The sequence below is a fragment of the Prosopis cineraria genome, unplaced genomic scaffold (genome assembly GCF_029017545.1).
Source record: "Prosopis cineraria cultivar Desert tree isolate PC_DT_omini unplaced genomic scaffold, ASM2901754v1 PC3, whole genome shotgun sequence".
Lineage (NCBI taxonomy): Eukaryota > Viridiplantae > Streptophyta > Magnoliopsida > Fabales > Fabaceae > Prosopis > Prosopis cineraria.
Genome location: NW_026555334.1, coordinates 23,625,015 through 23,637,857, shown reverse-complemented (window position 1 = coordinate 23,637,857; position 12,843 = coordinate 23,625,015). Strand labels below are relative to the sequence as shown.

General features: G+C 33.1%; 1 protein-coding gene across 4 annotated transcripts in view; it reads right to left on the bottom strand.

The window, feature by feature from the left end:
- Nucleotides 1-12,843, bottom strand: part of LOC129306029 (protein ACCELERATED CELL DEATH 6-like) — a 71,659-nt gene that overhangs the window by 55,979 nt on the left and 2,837 nt on the right. The gene's annotated exons all lie outside the window — the stretch shown is intronic.

Sequence of the window (12,843 nt, the reverse complement as noted above, 5' to 3'; positions counted from 1 at the left end):
AACAGAATGCCCCCTGGCACTCTTTAACTCGCAGGTAAACCTTATACCTACTTGTACCTCTACAGGCACAAAACATAATCTAAGGCATGATCTAATCCACCGAACCGCCTATGCCCCTTCGACGTGAATCCTGAGCAGTCAAAGCTAACTCCCTCCCAGAGCCAGCCCGACTTACTCTTCATGTGAGGGCTACCTTGGCCTAGGCACTCAACCTCACACTTCATATGTTGGATTCCCTCCCCCACTGAGAGGTGTCGAACACTCAATACACTAACCACTTTAGTGCACTGAGCCCACAATACGTAAGACAACACTGAGTACTGACAGTGTGCCATAGAATATCAAAAATCCACACCTTCTCATTGGTGAACTCCCACCGAGATCATGCCTTTTACTCTTGTCTACCTTTCCTGAGTATTGACCATTCAACACTCTAAAGTAGTATAATATTTATAAATCTCATTTCCATAAAAACATTGTTATTAAACAATTAAAAAACATATTTGCACTATAATCAAAGTAGTACCCCATAACCCCTTATAAAGCACATTTAATCTTTTAAAACATGTAATGCATGATAACTAGTAATATTTATTCAAAAATAGCTAAAACAAAGTAATAAGAAATATAAATTCCCCTGTTACCTCAACCCTTTGGTACTAAAAGGGTTCCCCTTGTACAAAATAGGGCTCGGCTTGTTTCTTACTTCTCAATAAGTTCCACCAACAATTTTCTACAACATATAAGTGATTCACATCACTTATCATGCCAAATAGCATTAATGAAGACTATAACTGATACCACACAACTTAGGTCAATGAGTCATAATCCACCCTAATGGTCCATATATTAAACCAATCATTCACATAGTATCACTTAACCACCCAAACCATTTATTAGCCATCACTAGGCTAATTTTCAATTTATATAATTTTTTAATCAATTAAAAACCTTTACTTAGTGCCACCAACTTTCACCATTAGCCCTTATAATGAAAACCAAACCTTAATTTAAATCTTATTGGGCTCAAATAGCAAAATTATAACTAAATCAATAGGCTTAAACCATTGAGGAGCAAAAACCCAATTTCTCAAGGTTTATTTTGTGCCCAAAACACCTCTTTTCATCTAATTATTCACTCAAAACATTAGATCACTATATAGAAACTCAAAACATGCTCCCTAGGATCCAAAGAAATAAAAGCTTACAAGAATAAAGCCTTTGGGATCAAAATCCAAAAATTTTCTCTTCCAAAAATTGAAGAAAATCAAGAAAAGAGAAGAGGATTGAAGTAGGGAGTTTACTATCGTGTAGCCGAGCTCGCAACGGTCGCAAAGACTCCTAGATCCAAGCCTAACTCCCTCCCTTTCTCTTCTCTTCTTCCTCTCTCCCTCTCATACGTTTCCTTTCCTTTTCTTTCCAACTCAATTTCTGCGTTTGTGCATCAATTTTGGTCTTTAAATTGCTGGTCAAAAAGTTTGGGAAAAATTACAAGAAAGGGCCCAACATTTTTTAGTATTGCACAAAAGCCCGGGTCAACTTTGGTAATTTTTTCCATAGTTAAAAATCAAATAAAACCAAACTTTTGCTTAGTAAAATTCAAACTATGGGCCTCTATTAAATTATTCTAAATTTTAATTTAATTATAGATATTTTATTTTATTTTTATTTATTTTTTTTAAATAAATTTGAGTCTTAAAATTTTTAGGATGTTACAGGACCAGTGCCACCTCACTGCCATGTCACCGCCACATCCTAGTCACCCAGTGGACCAGTGGCACCTCACCACCACGTCACTACCATGTCATTTGTCACTGCCATATCAAATATTATTACCTTCAATTGTGCCTTGGTTAAGTTTGAACATGCAACCTCATACTCTCATGTGCCTTTGCATCCACCTTGTTGCTAATTGAGCTGAAAGGAATCATCAGTCTTAATTACTAAATTAAATATATAATACTTAACCACATACATATATTAATAAATATATTATTTAAATTATTATTAAATATAGTATTTAAATTACTTATTTTTTAAAATTATATTTATTAATATGGAAAAATTAATTTATATATAATAATTATTTCTATTATATTTTATTTAAAAAAATTATTTTTGATGATAAATTTAATATTAAATTGAAAAATATTTTATTATCATTATATATTATATTATAATTTGTATCTATATCATATATAATATTTTAAATTTTTATTTTATAATTATTTTATTTTACTTTTATTTTTAAATAAGAATAATTAAGTATACAATTTAAATTATTATTAATAATATACAAATAATTTAAAATAACAAATTATTTTAAATTATAATTTTTAAATTATTTATTTATAGCATAATAATTAATTATTAAAAAAATTATCCATAAATATACATTATATATAATAAAATTAAATTAAAAATAATTTGTGACGGAATTTGTGACACAATTATGACAGAAAGCTTTGTGACTGAATTTCCCATTGCAAACTCCATCACTAAATCAGAATAAGATATCCTAACCATTGGCGATGGAATTTTTTGTCGATAAATTCCGTCGGTAAATTATTTCCGATGAATTAGCGATGGAATAATGATAAAATTTTAGCGACAGAACATTCCGTCGTTAAATTCCATTACTAAATTATTGACAGAATTAGTGATGGATTAGCGACAGAAATTTATTCCGTCGCTAATCTACTGATTTTTTGTAGTGATTGTACCAAAGGGAGTACAAACTATATATAGGTGCTACCAAATACGGCAATTTTGGAGCGATCAATTGTTTGCTTTATAGTCTTGTTCGTTTAGTCTATTTTGTATTTGTTTTGGTGGCCACCGATTCAGCAAATTAAGGGCCTATTTGGTTTCTGTTTTCATTTTTTATTTTTAAAAATTGTTTTATAATATAGTTTTCACACATGGTTCAAAAAGTCCATGCATGTTCCATGTTATAAAATTTAGCATGCCTGTTATGTGTTGAATTGAGCCTCTAATATGATTCATAATTTCATATGAAAGACAAGTAAAGCTATTTAAGGTTGGAATTATCTTTGTAAGATGAATCATGGGGATTAAGAAGAAGATATCCAACGCTGTTCATGATTTATCATGTGATGTTTCAAACTCAAGAGATGATTATTTTTAAGTTGTAACTTATATATAACATATGTCTTTTTAGTATCTTTTGTGCATGAGAAACTCATCTTTTCCATTAATAACACATGAGAATTGATAAAGTTTGAGACTTGATCATTTGACTTGGATTTTACCCCCTGAAAAATCTTCTTTTATTGTGACAAAATCTTGATCCAAAGTTTGAATTTACTTGTTGCATATACTTGACTCTTTCAGTTTTAGGCTCTCAAAACTCAAAAGAAATCTTATTCCTTTGCTTTTTTCCATGTCAAAGCACGCGAGTCTGTTTAATCATTTGCTTGACTTGTACAAGCCTTGTGCTGGTAAGGCAAGCTATCTTTATTTTGAGCTTATCTCAAGAACATCATTTATAAAAATATACAATAAATACTACAAATTAATATATGATGGAATTTAAGTTCTTGGCTATCTCCACCCTTTGAATCAATCAAAAAGGCATTTAAAGCACAATTCCACAAGATCTCCAATCGCACACAACAGCCATAAAAACATTAATATACAAGTAATATCATAGAGTTTATTATTACCAGGCATAGGTATATACCCAATGTCACCTATGACCTAACATAACACTCTAAACTCATTCCATTAATTAATTTAGAATTTTCATTAACTTTATTAAATTCATTAGACCCCCAAAAGTCTGCAAAATCCACTCTAAGTCTTTGTAGTCCATTATTTAACCATAAGGATTCTTTATGGGAGAATTAGGTTGAAGTTTCACATAAGAAAATTAATTATTACAAAATCTATTAACAACTGAACTAGGGAAAAAAAAAACAACACATTGTGTTGTCAATGACTTTAGCTCAGTTGTTAATAGATCTTATAGTAATAAATTCTCTCGTATGAAACTTGTATGTAATTCTCCCATTCCTTATTTGGTCTAGAGTTTTAGATTAAATCTCATATAAAGGATGAAGTTAATAAATTTCACATAAGGCAACAAGTCAAAGATTTAACCATTGAAAATGATGATTTAGATGTCACAAGCCTGCTGATTGAATTTCATCATGATCCAACGGTGCATGAATTTACCATGGACCGCTAAAGTTGAGGGGACAAAATTAACTCACAAGGTGCTTGATAACCTTTTAGGTAAAATTGGTGGGCAAAAATGATCCTTAACCCTAAAGAAGAAAGTATTGATATATAATAATTATGAAAGCACATTGCACAAAGAAAAGAAAAACCCAAATAAAATATTAATTAGATTAATTAAAAGCAAGTAAGAAAATCACATAATAATATAAATATATAACACAGAAAAATTTAAATATACTTAGTCTTATATACTTAATATACTTTTATGTAATTAAATCAAAACAAGTAAATTCTAATATATTAATAATATTAATAACAAGAATTTATTATAAATAAATAATTTATAAATTATCCATATGCGTTGATTTAATTAGAAACAAATACATTAAATATATAAGGTTAAGTATGTAAGTTTTTTCTCATATAATATTATGAAAAAATCTTAGTCTAAACACCTTGACCAAACATAATGAAAAATGAGCCCCTTAAAATCTAAAAATTCACTGCATTTATATGTTTAGAACCTATATATATATATATATATATATAAATTCTCACCCCATGCTCTCTCATATTCGAGGGGTAACCCGATCAAAGGTCAGCATTACCCAAATTAGGACCATGGACTCTCCTGCACACAGGGTATCATATAGTTGTTGGTGCACGTACACACTCCTAGAGTGAGTATTATCGGCTAAGCCAAAACTACACCTAACCCTCGTCAAAGTTGGTGCCACAGTTAAATAACTCTAGGCGCTACCCAAATATTATCCATGCCACATGGACTTAAATAAACTCTTTCAGAATACAGGGTAAACTCCCACCCATCTATGTCAAACATGTATACCACATATGCAAATCACTTATTAAGCTTGAATTATGTATCACATTAAATTATTTAAGAATAAGCAGACTATGCTTAAGAAGATTAAGATGGCTGACCTATTTTTGAAAAATCAAGATAAGGACCCGAATAGACATTTGGCCAATATCCTTGATATTTGTGACTCTTTCAAGAAAAATGGAGTACCTTAAGATGTTATTCGTCTTCAACTCTTCCCTTACTCTCTACAAGGAAAAGCTAAAGATTGGCTCAACAATTTGGATGAGGGAACTGTCTCATCATGGAATGAAATGAAAAGCAAATTTAGATCTAGATTCTTCCCATATAACAAGATGGTTGATGCTAGAGCCAACATTATCAATTTTAATCAACAGTTTGGTGAACATGTGTATGAAGTTTGAGAAAGGTTTAAGCAACTAATTAAGCAGATTCTTAGGCATAACAAGGAGAAATGGGTTTTGATTCAAGTTTTCAGTAGCCGATTGACTCCTGAGTCTAAGTTTAAAATGAATGAGATCACTAATGGTGGGATTACAAGGCAACTAGTGAACTATGTCTAGAATTGTTTACATCATCTTGTTGCTGATTACATCCAAAACATGAAACTGAGGAGACAACTTGAGATAGTTGCTTATGACTCTTCATCTTCACAAGTGGTAGCCATGCTTCAAACACTTAATAAGAAATTTAACTGCCTAAAAGCAAGAGTTGATTGGAACAATTGTGGACGTATGAGAGCTAATACCATAAATACTCAGTGTGATATTTTTGGAGATGTGTGTAACATCCGAAAAAAATTAATCCTGGTTTATTAACCTAAAGAGGGTCATTAGTAAATTAATGAGATGTGTGGCTAGAAGAGCTTAACTTGGCATAATTGTTGTGATTTCAGCCCTAGAAGTAGGTCTGGATCGATAGCGGGCTACTTAGGCAAGGAAAGAGGAAGAAAAAGTGAAGAATGTTCTCTATGCCACACGCCACGGTGCATGATTGGTCTACCGCAATGCACAGAGATAAATTTGAATAACGAGCTCCTCTATGCCATGCGCCACGACCGAGAGTAGCGTGCACCATAGCGCATAGCCAAAAATTAAATATATCTGATTCATTTTGCGTGCAAAAATAGAATAAGAGGAGGAGAGGAAAAAGAAGAGCTCGACTTAGGCTCTGCTAGGGCATGACATTGGCTTCCATTGTTGACATTTTGAAGCTCCCAAACACCTAAGGTAAGTTTATGGTGCCTTCTTTTTCCTTTTTCTCCCTCATTTATGATGATTTATGGTAGGATTTGACTTGGGTGATAGATTTTTAGTCCATAGGAGTATGAGTCTGATTTCATTAGTTAAAATGAGTATAATGGGAGTTGTTTAATATATTAGAATACCACATTGATGATTTTGGAAGTGTTTAGTCCATGAAAGCATTTATTATCCGAAAATTATCATCAATATAGTGGTTGCGAGAGGTTTATGTGTATTAATGATGGTTTGAGGTGTTGTTAATGATAATGTACATTAATGAGCCCATTGGGTATGAATGGGTAGTGATTATGAGTTGATAAAAATAGAATGTGTGAAGTTATATGTTGATAAAGCTTCAAGAGTTAGACAATGATGAAATTCTTATGGTATAGATGTAGAGAGGTTCATTTTTGGCACCATTCGAGCTTGTTGAAGTTTGGGAAGTTGGTATAATGAGGGATAAACCTTTGACGTCTCAAAAGTTTGAGGTAACCAGGGAAAACTTAACTTTTATGGTTGAATATTAATTTCTTGTGAAATATGATTAGTAATTTAAATGTATGATGCATGCTGGCAATGTTTGGCTTATGAAATGATTTTTGGAAAGAAAAGGTTGACTATGCCACTTACTTGTGATTTAAAAGTTTACTAGTGGCATGTTGTTACAAGAAGTGGAGATTTATGATCTATATATATATATATACAATATGTTGAATTCGTGGAGTGATTTAAAATGAGTATGTGAGATTGGTTGCCGTAAATTTATTGTTGAAATGCATATTATGTGATAAATGTGCATAGCATAATCATTGGCGTGAGTTCGCCTAGGGAGAGGAATAGATTGATTGAAATGCATATAGTATTAGTAATAACCTTTGGAATTGGGAACTAACCTTGGCACCGACGGTTGGAATTGGGAGGTAGTCCTTGTCCCATGGTTGATTCAAAACAGTCCCACTTGTTCTATGAGGAACTCAAACCTAACTAGTCTGGCCATGCATATAAGTTTGGCCACATAGTTGTTAGTTTTGTGGTCCGGCATGTGTTGAGAGAGCATGATTGTTATTTTTGCAACCCTATGATGTTTTTGCTAAATAACATGATAAAGTGTTTTGTGGCAAGCTCGGTTACATGATTATTAGTTTTGTGAACTGCAGTCGAGTGTTATGTGCTAATTGTACTTATTTGTCTAATTGCATCTATTTACAATCGATATGCAACTATATGAGTTAAGTGAAACTTGCTTACTAAGTGGTGGTACTCACCCCTCAATTTTCAATATTTTCAGGAACTATCTCATCGGATCCGAGTCAAGGAAAACATACATGTGGATAGGATTATTCGACAGGATTTATGTACTACTTGCATGATTTTGTGTATAACTAGATTATTTTATGTCCTAGGTTAGTGAGTTTTGGTTGTGAACCTGTGGATAGGCCATAATATTTGTGCAAGTAGAAACATATGTATTTTGAGATTTAGAATGAAATTGTTGATTTTGTGCAATGTTTCCTCTCCCTCTATATTTTGTGAAAATTGAGGTTGAGTAGTGATTTTATAAGATAAGTGTTTTTGATTGTGTATGGTGTATTGCACATGTCCACAAGGGTCCCTTGAGTGTGGTCGGATGGTTAGTATAAGTTATTGGCACGTGTGGTTGAATTGGGACACCCTATTTATGAGATTTTGTGAAAAAATGGTCAAAATTGGTTTTGGTGTCCAACATTTTATAGAAAATGAGTTTGAGCACGAGAAAGCTCCGTGTAGATACCAAAACCACCTTAATCAGACGTCGGACGGAGATTTGAGACGTGTCGAAAGTCTGCTCATTTGACAGCACTGATGCTGTTAAATTTCATGCAATGCGCCGTGGCGCATGGCACCTTACGCTGTGACACATGACATAAAGAAGACACGCCACGACGCACATGCTGTAAGCTATGGCGCGTGTAACACTCTCTACACAAAATCTATTTTTGAGTTTTAAAACTTGATTTTCAAGCTTCCGCTTTACTTTCAAAACTCTAATTTGAACTTATTAAATCATGTTTGAGATTTGAGTTGTTGAGATTGGGATTCTTTTAAAAGAATTTTTAAAAATTCCTTTTATAAAACTGTAATTTGGTAATCCTTTAAGGGTTAAACCCTAGATTAAGTAATTCATGTATTAGTTCATAATTCAATGATTGAATCATAATTAAATTATTAAATTGACTATTCAAATTTCAAATGCTAGATTGATCATTTATTTGTATTTGGCTTCTCTTTTATTTGTCTCACATAAATATCTCATTCTCTCGTTGAAAAAATGATTTTTAAAATTTTTGTTGCTTGAAATAATTTATGATTTTGAAAAATGATTTTTAAAAAAATTATTTCTGAAAAATATCTCAAACCTCTCACTGGCACGTCTTTTAAGAGTGGTTGCTCTTTGAAAATATCTCATCCTAGTCACTTCCTTTAACCATCATCTTCTTGAGTTATAACTTGGGCTTTGCTTCTCCTTCTAAAATGTCCCATTCTCGACAATATAATGTACTGCCATGCCTTTTGACATTAATGGTTTTGACGAAGCATTCTCCAAAAAGTTTTGAACCAACATGTGATTACACGGTAGTGTGCTAGTGTGAAGGAGTTTTGAGACCCAAGGCAAAATTATTTAAAAGGCTTGATGTATTATTCTCGCCGTCGCTGTTATAGGATACCTTATGCAAGGATTCTTTAGTATATATAAGACACATGGGGGGTCATTTATTATTATTTTTCAATTTTACCCTTATTATAATAAGAATGGATGGAGTATTATTTATCTACCCTTATATCACTTTTCTTAATTACTAGATATATATGATATAAGCAAGTAATAAATTCTAAATGAAATATATAATTAACATTAATGCTTAACGGGAAAAATAATGGCAAGTTATATCAGATATACGTGAGATTTAAGACGGCGAGCTTAATTGCCTAGTGTCACATATTAGAGTATAACAAGAAGTCTCACATCTAAAAATTAAAAGATGAATCATGAATATATAGGCTTAAGCTATTTTGGTGGGATATACTATCCTTAAGTATACTTAATATAAGAAATCTAACATCACACATAGCCTTATATGATTAATTAAACACTAGACCTCTAAGTTTGTAAGCAGCCACTTGGAGATCCATCATGCAGAGCCACATGCAAAACATTGATTCAGGAGCCCAAGAACATGTGGCTTGGAATACTATTATGATAAATTCAATATATAATATGTAATTTATTTATAATTTGTTATAGTTAGTTACAAACTTTCAATCACCACTAGTATTGAGATGAATTAAGGCATATCTCAAGGTATATGGGATTTAGTAACAAAAAGAGAGGGAAGGGATCTAGAAGAAGCTTCATGGTTGGCATCATCATCAGTTTGTGGTTCAGCGAGCTTTGCAAGCACAAGAAAAGGATAGAAAGAGATGTATCTCATGAATGGCGAAGTTGAGGAGGAGGGTAAACAAAGGAGAATGTATAGTAACACAATCGTGGCAACTAGCAGTACACTTATTGTCACAAAGGTAATAGTCAACCAGGTAAGTTTGCTCACTACTAGGTACACACCTGCCAAAAATGCCAGTGATAGTGTTGTGAGAGAGATGCCCAGAAGTGGCATTGCATAATTGAGGGCATAAAGTATTAGACGGAGATCTCCTAGTCGAGCCCACATGAGAAGAATTGTCGTGCTGATGGCACAGTATATAGAGATTGTGAGACATAGAATGTACAACTGGAATATGTGGCGATTAAGATTCACAGCAGTCCCATCATCCACATCACCTGGCATGGTAAACCCAGCAGCAAATGACGCTGTTATTATAAGAGTTGAAACCACTATCAAAGTTTCAATTCTGTCTTTATATCGTTCAGGTCCGAATTGCTTTTTCTTCTCTTTAGTTGGTGTGCTTTCAAGAGAGAGTCTTTTCATTGAGTTTTGAGGTCTACCAGCAGACTGCAACGCAATCCATGTAAGTCACTGCAAATATATATTTGGATTTGTTACAAACAAAACTTGCATTGAATCTCCATTTAAATATCAAATTTTGCATTAATATACTTGTCTGTGCCAAAGATGCATTTTGTCCAAGCCATTGGTCAGCAATGTCTAAAGCTGTTTGGTTCTTTTGGTTCAGCAAAGCAAGATCAATTCTTTTATCCCACGTAGGCATGCACAATTTTAGGATTCCAGTAAAGGGTGGCCACGTGTAAAGGAGTATTCCCATCAATATCCTTCTGATTCACCAGCTTCTCGAGCTTAGGATGTTGGAGGATGTACCTTACCACTTCAAACTTCCCTTTCTTAACAGCAATGTGAAGAAAAGTTTGGGCGTTATTGTCCACCATCTCTGCGGGATCTGGGCACCATTTCAGTAACTCTTGAACTATTTTAACATGACCTCCCTTACAAGCCAAATGAATTGGGAAGAAGCTGTCATTGTCCATTTCCATGGTGCAAGAAACACATTTTTTGATCAAGTAAGAGACACCTTCAAGGTAACCCATTAATGCTGCATCATGAAGAGGATACCTTCCTTTTTCATTCCTTAGATGTATCCAATCTGGTTTATTGCTTAGTATGGTTTCAAGCATAACTACGTAAGTAATTAAAAAAGACACGTTAATGGGGACATATATCAACGTACATAACGTTAGAAAGATATCAATACATAGAATGAAGAAATGAATCATCAACTCAATGACAAAAGTTGCATATATAGTAGTTACCTATATCCTTGTTGATGATTGCTGGAAGAAGAGGTGATTTTCCTAGAGGTCGCAACCCAAGGTGCATGCACATATCAAACAATGTAGTAACAACTTGGCTGCAGCCAACCTCAATGGCAAGGTATAACAATGATTTTCCTTCCCTGTTAACCGCAAATGGTGTCACAGAATTAACAACATTCTTGAAATTAGCCTCAAACTCTGAATGTTCTCCTGTGATAAAAGGATCTTGGAAAGCTTGGAAAATCATTGCCCCGCTATGGATATTGATCGTCAAGGCCTCGTGAAGGAAAGTGTTTCCTTGATCATTTTGCAACACAGTGAGTGATACCAAGAGCATCATCACCAAAGTATATTGATCATCATGGCCACTTGTTTGCTGGCGTGCTAAAGGCAAAAAAGCCTTCAAAAGAGATTGAATGGTAGAGGCATGGCCTGCTCTGGCAGCAACATGCAATGGCGTATCGAAGTTATTGTTAGTTTCAGTGAAAAGGGAAGGAGCATGTTGAGCTACTTTCTCTACCATTGAATTATTTCCATAGGAAGCTGCCAAGTGTAGAACAGTGTTGCCTCGTGGGGTTCGCTGCACATAAATGACATTCTGAGGGAGGCCTCTCTCCACCCACTCAGGTACAATGAAGTCCCTGTTACAACTTACAACGTTGTTAGCATTCATGGAAAGATATGCAGCTGTTAGCAAATTCAAGTCCTTGGTGGGTCCATGCTTTTGCTTCGTTATCAAGAGGCCTGGATTAGCCCTCCCCGACCACGAGGGTATGATAACATTATTGTCATTTCTCATATCTCTATAAACCACTTCGAATACAATAGTTATTGTCGCTACATCTCCTTGGATTTTTCTCTCCATGTGCCTTTTAATTTCAACACTTGTTGGAGACGTTCCACCACTTGGCATTGAGAAGATTTTCTCTGGCAGGCCTGCTTAAACCAAATCATAATATTGTAGTATATATCATAAAAAGAGAATGAAACTTTTAATTTTTCAAGTCTAAATTTTATCGATTTGGTTTCTAATTATATTTTCTTAAATTATAAATCTTTAAGTTTGAGAACACAAATTAATTTTTCAATATCTAAAGTATATTGATGAGTTAGCATATATACGTCGCTAAATAAGAATAACTTACCATTCAATAAATTATTTTAATTTTTATTAATAAAATCCTTTACTTTGTGTTTTGTTTTCCAGTTTTTTAAAATTTTAGAGTCTATCTTTTCATCTAAATAATTATAATTCCTTTCATTATTCATGTCTGACATCAACATTCTATTATGGGAAAATATCAGTGAAGGACCCCTGAAAGATAATTTACTATTTGATAGGATTTCTAACAAGTGAATGTTAACAAATTAACAAGTGAAGTTATTGTTTTAACAAATATCTAATATGTTTTGGTCATTGTCAAATATTAAATTATTTTAAAGATCTTTTATTGATATTCTCCCATTTATTATTCTTCAATATTCAGTTATTCATATAAAAAAATTTTAATAGAGTAATTAACTTCCTTTACCAACATAAATGATAAGCAAAGTAAATATAAGAAATTAAATTGATAAAAATTAAATTTAAAAGACCAAATTGATAGTTGAGACAAATTTGAAGGAGTAAAAGTTGCACCATCCATATTATGAACTATATATATATATATATATATATATATATGAGAGTATTGATTTATTTATACAAGTATGCAATACCTATTCGAAGTACATTCCTATCCACTGCTGAAGATCCTCTCATCTCGAACACCAGCAGTAGCTCGATCTTT